This window comes from Pinus tabuliformis, chromosome 7 (assembly GCF_031772625.1).
Source record: "Pinus tabuliformis cultivar Carrire ecotype Pingquan chromosome 7, CPIR1, whole genome shotgun sequence".
In the NCBI taxonomy this organism is placed as follows: domain Eukaryota; kingdom Viridiplantae; phylum Streptophyta; class Pinopsida; order Pinales; family Pinaceae; genus Pinus; species Pinus tabuliformis.
In genome coordinates, this window is record NC_142293.1 from 951,820,228 (window position 1) to 951,830,902 (window position 10,675).

A 10,675-nucleotide genomic window follows, 5' to 3' on the forward strand; every position below is an offset into this window, starting at 1 on the left:
AATTACAAAAATACAACAAAAAAATACTTTGATAAAGAATAAAATATATTGAATGCTCACATCAATGCCCATTAACTAGAACCACTTAGTAGACATATCTATCAACATTAGGATTACACACAATGATCAGGAAATTTCTCATATACAAACAACACCTTCCACAACAACCTTTCTCACATCCACATTTTAAAATAGAAATATCTATCAACATTAGGATTACACACCATGATCAGGAAATTTCCCATATACAAACAACACCTTCCACCTATCAACATTAAGATTACACACCATGATCAAGAAATTTCCCATATACAAACAACACCTTCCACAACAACCTTCTCTCACATCCACATTTTAAAAAATGCCTCGGAACGTGATTGGAATATCCCATATTTCCTTTTTCATTATGTAGATAAATCTTCGATATTATTATTTTCATCATGAAGATTGTTAGTTCATTGTTGTAAAGTGTTAGTGTGTTAAATTCAATACTACAAGTTCAACAAGTGAAAAACGTTCCTTAATTAGCATAATATGCATTTTTCTCTCACCATGTATTTTTCAATCATTCATTATAGAACTTCCATCAAAGAACACATTTCGTTCATTCATTAGAAAACTTCCATCAAAGAACACAAGTAACAGATTAACATGTATACTACAAGTTCAACAAGTGAAAAACGTTCCTTAATTAGCATAATATGCATTTTTCTCTCACCATGTATTTTTCAATCATTCATTACAAAACTTCCATCAAAGAACACATTTCGTTCATTCATTACAAAACTTCCATCAAAGAACACAAGTAACAAGCGCCGTATGGTGGAAATAAGCAAAACATACGATGCCTTTGCTGAGAAAATTATAGACGATCATCTTCATGTTCAGGCTGCCACGCCCTCCAGCGACGGCCACAGCCAGGGACCGACAGAGGCAGAGGCAGAGCATGTTAAAGATTTCGTGGATGTGTTGTTGTAGATGACAGCTGATAACAATGATATAAAGGGAGACACCAAAGCCAAACGGGAAGCAGTTAAATTGATTATGTTTGTATGTAGATAGGAAATCTTAAATCGAGTTAAACAGCTAAATCGATTCTTTTTTATTGTAAATTTAGGAAATCTATTGGAAGGTCACATAATTGACATCCCTCTTTACCACACTCTGCCCTGTCCTTCAAATTTCAAAATATTCCCAAGAACCCCCTGAATCTAGATGCAAATAAATTAACTTCAGCAATTCAATATTACATTGATTTTTAATTGACAACATAAACTGTTTTCCCATTGGTTTGTACAAGACATACTCATCGCTGGAATGGAGACGTCGGCATCCACGTTAGAATGGGCAATGAGTGAGCTGCTCAGACATCCCCATGTCCTGAAAAAGTTGCAGCAAGAAATAGAATGCTGTGTCGGAAAACGTGGCAAAGTAAACGGATCCGATGTGGGAAGGATGAAGTTCCTTCAATGTGTTGTGAAAGAGATGCTGCGATTACATCCAACGGGGCCGATAGCGATTCCCCATGAATCTGTAGAGACCGCGAGCGTATGCAGATACAATATACCTAAAAAAACAATAGTAATCGTGAATGTGTGGACTATTGGAAGGGATCCCAATGTGTGGGGGGTGGATGTTTTGGTTTTCAAGCCGGAGAGATTCATGCATGAATTGGGTGAGCATGACCATGTTATGGATTTAGTGACAGGTCAATCAAATTTCAGGATGCTTCCCTTCTCAGCAGGGAGGAGAGGGTGCCCAGGGGCCGCCATGGTTGTTTCCATGATTGACCTTGCACTAGCTCAGCTGCTGCACTCTTTTGACTGGAGAGTAGATGGTGATCCATCAGAGCTGGAAATGACAGAAGGTGGGTCTTCTATATCAAACCATTTTCCGCTCTTTGCTTTTCCAAAGATAAGGAAGGAAGGTCTTTGACGGTATGTATGTTGAGAAGTATCTGGTTGTGCTACCTAATTTGTATGGTTTTGTTACTTTGATTGTCCCAAAAAGTACAAAGAGATGCCGATAGGATTATTAAATTGGAATTGTTGAATTTTTCTAAAAGAGTTAAGTGGTTTGTGAAAAACCTTGTTTTTTTTTACTGCATCATTGTACAATTACTTTTCTTTAGATGTTTTGATTATATCTATATTACAAGGAACACATTGAATGTCTTATTTCATTTATGCTATTCTTACTAATATCCTTTATGTGCTTTTTCTTGATCAATTTGATGAAATATTCCATTATCCTTTGGTCAAAGTCTTCACCTACATATTAGTGTACATCCCGGTAAGTTCAAAGCTCGAACACCAACCAAAAAAGTCAATGATAACCACCGTGCACACATTCAAATTCATAATGTAAAACTGCCAGACAAAGTTTAGACAGATTACCTCTAAGATGGCTATCACCATTTGTAGCCAAAACCTCAAAAACTCTGTTATCAATAGTCAAAACGCTGACATCAAACATGCCACCGCCAAGATAAAAAAAAAGAATATTTTTGTCTCCACCCTTCTTGTCCATGCCATAAGATATCACTGCAGCTGTGGGTTCGTTGATAATACGAGCTACATTCAAGCCAGCAATAACACCGACATCCTTCGTTGCTTGGCGTTGTGCATCAATAAAATAACCTGCGCAAGCCCACAAGTTGACAGTGACAACGCAGTCAACAATTGGTTACCCACAACCTCATTAAAAAAAAGGTTGAAAAGAAAGCATACTAGGGACAGTCACCATAGCATCCTTTATAGTCTTGCCAAGGAATGCTTTTGCAGTCTCCTTCCTCTTAGTCAAAATCATAGCACTGATTTCCTTAGGGCTAAATTCCTTTTGTCTCTCCATCTCATACCTGAACTTGAATATAAGATTTCCCATCTTTGTTCACAATCTTGTATGGTACTAGTGCAGTGACCACATCATCCTTTATAGTCTTGCCAAGGAATGCTTTTGCAATCTCCTTCATCTTAGTCAAAATCATAGAAATGATTTCCTCAGGGCTAAATACCTTTGTCTCTCCATATCGTACCTGAACTTGAATATAAGGTTTCCCATCTTTGTTCACAATCTTGTATGGTACCAGTTTCATATCCCTCTGAACTTCTTTGCCTTCAAACCTATATAAAACAAATGTTTTCATTTAATTGTGCTCATCAAGTAAAAGTTTGAAATAATTTTCTTGAAGTTTGGACAGGGCAGAAATCAAATCCTGATCTGACCCCAACTAGAATGTTGCTCGACCCCTAACTTAACATGCCAATTTCATGATTGGCATCCTTGTGGGTTCAATATCAAGGCAAGAATTTGACTTGCAATAAATATAATTGTCTAATGAATGGGAAAATCAGAGATCAGAGTACGTACTTTCTCCCAATGAGTCTCTTGACATCAAAGATGGTTTGTTCGGCATCGCTCAAAACAAAGAAGCAGAATTTAAACCAAAATGAGGGGAAAGAAAACAGGATCTGCGACTCAGAAATTGCAATGAGCTCCTTGCTGAGCCACTTCTGGTTCGAAGGCAGCGTAAGCAAGCTGGCACACTGTTGGAGATCCCTGGTATCCTTGTGCATACTCTTGGCAGCGTTCTTCCTGGCCAGCGCAAATACGACAGCATCCATACCATCCTCATTCACATAAACCTCAATATTTACCTCATCCCTACAAGGCACTATAGAATTATACATCCTCGAGATCAAATCATGCCTGCTCTAAAGCTCCATGGTCGCCAACAAGCCCTGGCAATATCGTCGCCCACTGGCATAAAACTTGAAGACATTCTGTCCTTCTTTCAGCAGCAAGGGAGTATCGTTTCCATCCCCGGTACCTAATAAACTAAAATTTTTCTCAAAGACCCCGTCCTTCGTTGCAAATTACGTTGCCCAGCCTAAGGTGATTTGCTCGTTTTGCCGTCGGCCCACGAAGTCACGAAGTAATGGACAACAACGGCGATCAGGAAAGTGACACAAAGGAACTCTATGTAGTAACACTGAGGGCCTTCAAGGGATCATAGTTTTTGTGTAATAGGGCCAGGTTCAATGCACCGCATAACTCGGAGGTGAAAAGAAGGCAACTCAACCGATATTTGGAAAAAGCATTCGAAGTATAGTGCATGCTTGCCAGATGACGCTTCAAATCAACGATTGAAAGTGTCTCACTTGATCGAACGACGCAGAGTAAAAATGTTGACAATTGTTGATGCATAAAAAGACTTATCGGCTAAATAAACTAATAATAAATCTAAACTACACTAATAAGTTTGATAAATCTGTATAGCTTTCGAGATAATCCTCAGCTCTTATAATCTATGCGATGGTTTCAAGTCAAATTAAAGTAGTAAATAATTTTTGTGTACTACCCTCTTTCCCTGAACGTTCTTTCCATTAGGCAAGGGCTAACCAGCTTGCCATAGGGCATTAAATGCCCAGGTATATGCATGCTCTATAACAAAATAACACACAGTCCTTGGTGGCTACATAAATTAAAAGTAAAGATTGGGTGTTATTTTGTTATAGAGCATGCATATGCCTGGGCATTTAATGCCCTATGGCAGGCTGGTTAGCCCTTGCCTTATGAAGTACCCTGAAACCACCTCTTCCCATGTACAGCTGGGTACACATTGCTTTTTGGTTTGGCTAAGTACACCCAACGCTTTTGCTGGTAGGACGTCGCGCACCCCTACCTATTTATCCGTAGTCCTTATTGTTTAGCGCTACTCCAGGGCCCCCCTATTTCGTGTAGGTCATTGTTTTGTCGAAAATATCCCTCCCTCCAACCTACGTGATACTCTTAAAGGTATCAGATGTCTTAAGTATATTCTGACATATTTCACAAAATTCTGAAGACCGTGTCATGTAAAAAGTTGTACAATTGCCAACAATATAGAGTACAAAAAAGGAGCTATTCCATTTGTCTGAAAATATGGATTTTGTCAGAAAGTGGACTGCTTGTTTTCAAGAATGGGCTTCAGATACAACTAGTCTCTTAAAGGTCTAATAATGAGTTTGGCATCTATGACGTTGCCATTAGAAGTTGGGAGGGAAAGATTCTCCTTGTGTCTTCCCTGGGCAAGTGTGACTGTGGTAAAGAATGTATCAATTTTCAAAGAGAAGGTTATAAACTTTTGAATTTTATTAATTTTAGATTTTTTAGAAAGATAAAATTAGTTTTTTTCATCTTCCTGAATGGAATAATCTGTTCTAAATGCAATTATAATGAATCTAACAATATTTAACAGGAAGGTTATAAGCTTTTGAATCCTATTCAATATGAAACCACTCTCTAAACTAAGATTTGGGCAAAGAAACATAGACCGTTTTGACTTCTTCCAGAATGGAATGGGAACAACCATTTTAAGGGGGACATTGAAAATTCGTACCTGGAAGATTTGAAGCACGAATATGAAGGAAAAATTTTCCTGACTAAGTTCTACTTGTCACGAAAATACTCTGTCTAACATTTTTCCATGCTCTCTCTAACATTTCCGTTTCTCCTCTCTGCACTAAGCATTGTAGAGATTGATAAGCAAATGATAATACAAATTTTCATTCACTACATCACTGAGGCGGATTGGAAGTGTTCTATTACTTAAAAAAACACACAAATAAATTTTAGTGGTAAATAACTCAAATATAAATTATCTTTCTGCATCTATGATTCGTTGCTTTAAACTCATTACTACAATAAATAAAATATAAAATTGATTAAAAAATTCATGGATAATAACCATAACATTTATAAATACAACCAAACCTATCAATTATCTTGAGAAATAACAATAATCCATTGTATAGTCTCCATCCATCATCCACTATCCTAATAGAAAAAGAAAAAAAATACATACAAGTCCAAAGGTTGTGAATGAAGCTGTGCATATATGAAATTAGTAATTCCTTAGGCTAAGGAGCAACGTCCATATCCATCTAGACAACTTTGCTACTCTTGACATAACCAAGAACAATCCCTGATAGAAAATATATTTTCTTAATGCAGACCTTTTAGTATCTGTTTTTAACATAATCATAAGCATATTTCAGAGTCTTCAATAAAAAGGTTCTAAGTTTTTGAATTCTATTCAAAATGAAATTAGTTCTTTTTTAAACTAAGATTTACAGAGACACAAGTAGGCAGGTAGTTTTTGACCTCTTCCAGAATGGAATGAGATTAGCCTTGTTAAGCAAGGTGAGACATTGACAGATAGCTACCAACCAGAAAATGAAAATATTAAAGACTATCCATCATCTTGAACATAAAACAATAATTCAATGCATATAGTGTTTGATCCATTATCTTTATGGAAAACAAGTTTCAGAAATCCCTGCATGTGCATGTCTAAAGGCGGTGAATGAAGTTGTGCACCTATAAAAGAAGAAGTAACATGGATATCAATCCTGACATCTAAATAAATATAAGATTTATCCAAAAAGCAGATAGCTACCAGCCAGAACTTAAAAATATTAAAGGCTATCCATTATCTTGAACATAAAACAATAATTCACTGCATATAGTGTTCGATCCATTATTATTATTATTATTTTAATGGAAAACAAGTTTTAGAAATACCTGCAAGTCTGAAGGTGGTGAACGAAGTTATGCACCTATGAAAGCAATAAAGCACAGTGAGAAGCAGCAGCCATATCCATCTTGATATCTACCAGTGAGTGTTGCTTCCTCTTTTTTTCGGAAAAAGAGTGTTGAATTCTATTTAATTTTAAACTAGTACAGAAACACACAGGTAGCTTTTGACTTCTTCCAGAGTGGAATGGCTTCAGTCAAGACATTGACAATTCATACACGGAATATTTGCAACAGGATTTCCCAAGACATGCTACTATCGGTTCTTATTGCAGCTGTAAAGGATCCAACAATTTTCAGTAAGGTTATAAGCTCTTGAATTCTATTCAATATGGAACTGCTCTATTTAAACTAAGATTTGGACAAAGACACAAGTAGTTTTGACCTCTTCAGAATGGAATTGAATCAGAAAGAAGTGGTGACAAGGATGGACCACCATATCGATGTATTCATGTCGGTTTTTTTGAGGGGACAGAGCTATGATCTGCCTTTAAGGAAAATCTGCTGAATACAGTTATAAAGAATTTATCAATTTTCAGCAAGAAAGTTATAAACTTTTGAATTCCTATTCAATTTGAAACTATTTTTATTAACGTAATATTTTTACAAAGATACAGAGTCGAATAAAAGCAGCCATGTAAATCAAGACAAATTTGAAACACGCTTCCCAAGACCTATTACTATCTGTTCTAAATGCAATTATAACGAATCTAACAACCTTTAACAAAAAGGTTATAAGTTTTTGAATCCTATTCAATATGACACCACTCTTTTTAAACTATGATTTGGCCAGAGATACACAGGCAATCTTGACACCTTCCAGAAAGAAATAGGAGCATCCCTGTTAAGGGTGGACATTGAAAATTCATACCTAGAAGTTTTGAAGCACGAATATGAAGAAAAAATGTTATTGACCAAGTTATAGGGCTCACGAAAATTCCCTGCCTAACAACATTTTTCCATAAGTTGTGGGTCTCGAGGAAATTCTCTGTCTAACATTTCCGTTTCTCCTATGTGGACTAACCTATTGGATAGATCCAAAAATAAGTAACGATAATACAAATCTTCGTTTACCACATCAATGGGAATTGGGCGGATTTAAACTCCTATATTATTAGGATAAATATACAAATAAATGAGGGGAAAGAAAATAGGATCTGCGACTCGGCAACTGCAACGAGCTCCTCGCTGAGCCACTTCCAATTCGAACGCGGCGTAAGCAAGCTGGCATACTGTTGGAGATCCCTAGTATCCTTGTGCATATTCTTGGCAGCCTTCTTGCTGAGGAGCGCATCCATACCATCCTCATTCATATAAACCTCGATATTGACCTCATCCTTACAAGGCACTATAGAATTATACATCCTCAAGATCACATCATGCCTGCTCTGAAGCTCCATGGTCGCCAACAAGCCCTGGCAATATCGGCTCCCGCTAGCATAAAACTTGAAGACATTCTGTCCTGAGATCGAGCTCCAGGCCTTCGCAACAGGGCCATCAAACCCCATGGATGGGAGAATATGTTCTGTCAAGTGAATGACAGTGCATTGAAGGAGTTTACAGGTAGAGCGTTTTCTTTGAATAATAAAGAACCAGGCTCCAAATTACAGTGGCAATGAAGGGCAACTGCAATTGTATGTATGTATAGGGTTAAATCAATAGGAGGTTGTCAATGATAGATGTAGTATGCGGTTTGTTGAGTGGATCTGAAAGTCCACCATCCAGCCAAAAAGCAAAACAAATATTTTATTTAACAAAAAAAATAGCGCAAACTCTGAGTTACAGACCTATATTCATAAGTATCATCAGTGTATTTATCTGAGTACTGAATTTGAGGCATCCTGGTCGAGCGAAGGACCAGTGCGCAATCAGTGTATTTATCTGAGTACTGAATTTGAGGCATCCTAGTCGAGCCAAGGACCAGCGCGCAAGGGCAGAAGGAAGGAATACAACCAGGAGAATGACAAGAAAACTGCTTTTGATCGTTCGGCTTCCCACGATCTTCGGCTTCCCACTATCAACGATCAAACTTTGTTCGATCGTCTAAGACCACAAATCAACGGTTAACAATAGGACACGGTGTCAGCTGGGTCAATTCATTCCAAAGGGAAACGCCTTACGGCGTAATTAAAAGATTAACTTCCCTTGTTTTGAACATTGCTACTAATTTTTTTACCGACTATAAAAAATTCAATCAACCCGTCTATAAGAAGAAAACCCCGTCATTCGAATTGGATTTGTTATGGAATCATCAGATGCAAATGCTAATAAAGTCCCAAGTTCCGACTGCAACAACTCTCGAGAAACTCGTCCTAGCACTATTACATTTTTCCCTTTCAGTTTTCTTAATAAAAAATTTAAACGCTTTTCAAGAAGGGCAAAAGGAACTCTATGCAACCGAATCCTGATGAAGATGCTACCTACAGTATTAATATTCACTTTCCGACAAATAGAACAAAAATGATATAAGCTTTAGCATCCGCTTCTATTCTGGAAAAACATTAACAAAGATCAACAAAGACCAGCGTAATAGCATTTCAATCTAACATTTTTCTATGAAACAGTATCTTTATTAGAGGCCATCCGTGAAGCTACCATTAAAAGTTGTTTGAGGACCAATTTCATGCATAAATCGAGCTTTCATCGATAACAGCTCGATGGAAGTGGCGTTGAAATCAAATGCAATATTATAAAACTACAGAATATATGATAGTCACATTCAGTGATAAGCTGTGCCTAAATCGGTAAATTTTGTCCAGCTTCGTCAAATAAAATTTTAAAAATAAATAAATATATAAAATTAAAGAAGGTAAAAATAAATATCCGGCCAGAACCAAACGCACAGAACATATTTCCAAGAAATCTTCCAACCTTTAATCAAAGATCTTAAGCGTGTATTTAGATTTCCTCTAAGTAAATGCTTTGAATCTGGTTCCTTCTGCGTAGTCTTTTCTTCAAATTAACATTTGCATGCAGGTAAAACAGTCAAACAGGTTCAGTTCCTCAAAAGCCTAAATTTTCAAGCATTTTCATCCACTGGAACACAATTCTTCCAGAGTATTTCCAGGAAATTTTCAATATCAAACCTTTAAACACATGATCGTAATCGTGCATTTAAATTTTCTATAACTAAGTGATTTAAATGCATCTTCTGGTTCATAATATCTTGAACAGGGCATTTGCATGCTGTTAAAACTGTCAAAGTAAAAGCTTCAACAGCCGAACCTGCTCGAAAGCCTTCACCTTTGCTCCGACAGGCGCAACTGCCAGAAAGCCTTCCATTTTACAAGGACTTTCATCCACTGGAGTGCATTTTCTTCCAGAAATCATAAAACAGAAAATAAAGAAATATTTCCTCATTATGCGGAGTTTTAAACCAGTCAGAAGCATATTGAGAGGTGTAGAGAAGAGTTTTTGGCTAATCGAAAACATATGGAGAGGTGTAAAGAAGATCATACCCGCAGTGTTGTTGGCCTTGCAATGTTTCTGAGATTGTCTGGCAAGCATTTACAGCTACTCCTGGATCTGAAAGTCCACCATCCAGCCAAAAAGCAAAACAAATATTTTATTTAACAAAAAAAATAGCGCAAACTCTGAGTTACAGACCTATATTCATAAGTATCATCAGTGTATTTATCTGAGTACTGAATTTGAGGCATCCTGGTCGAGCGAAGGACCAGCGCGCAATCAGGTGTATTTATCTGAGTACTGAATTTGAGGACCAGCGCGCAAGGGCAGAAGGAAGGAATACAACTAGGAGAATGACAAGAAAACTGCTTTTGATCGTTCGGCTTCCCACGATCTTCGTCTTCCCACGATCAACGATCAAATTTTGTTCGATCGTCTAACACCACAAATCAACGGTTAACAATAGGACACGGTGTCAGTTAGGTCAATTCATTCCAAAGGGAAACGCCTTACGGCATAATAAATATAAATAAAATATATATTTTTTTTAATTAAGAAAAATTTATTTAAAAATACAATGGTTTGCAAGTGTTTATTTTGAGAACTTGAATTCATATAAAACATTGGAATAATAATTCACACTCATTCCAAATTTCTGCCACTAACAACAACATTTAATAATAAATGTAAT

The 10,675-nt window shown here is 36.9% G+C and overlaps 1 long non-coding RNA gene and 1 pseudogene across 1 annotated transcript; one reads left to right on the forward strand and one right to left on the reverse strand.

The window, feature by feature from the left end:
- Nucleotides 1-1,317: 1,317 nt before the first annotated feature.
- On the forward strand, nucleotides 1,318-1,935 carry LOC149250785 (cytochrome P450 750A1 pseudogene; annotated as a pseudogene).
- A 4,813-nt stretch (nucleotides 1,936-6,748) lies between these two features.
- LOC149250786 (uncharacterized) lies at nucleotides 6,749-7,082 on the reverse strand. Its single transcript, XR_016265959.1, has 2 exons — nucleotides 6,962-7,082; nucleotides 6,749-6,851 (listed from the first exon to the last, which is right to left on the reverse strand). It is a non-coding gene; the product is annotated as an uncharacterized LOC149250786 (long non-coding RNA).
- Nucleotides 7,083-10,675: the final 3,593 nt, after the last annotated feature.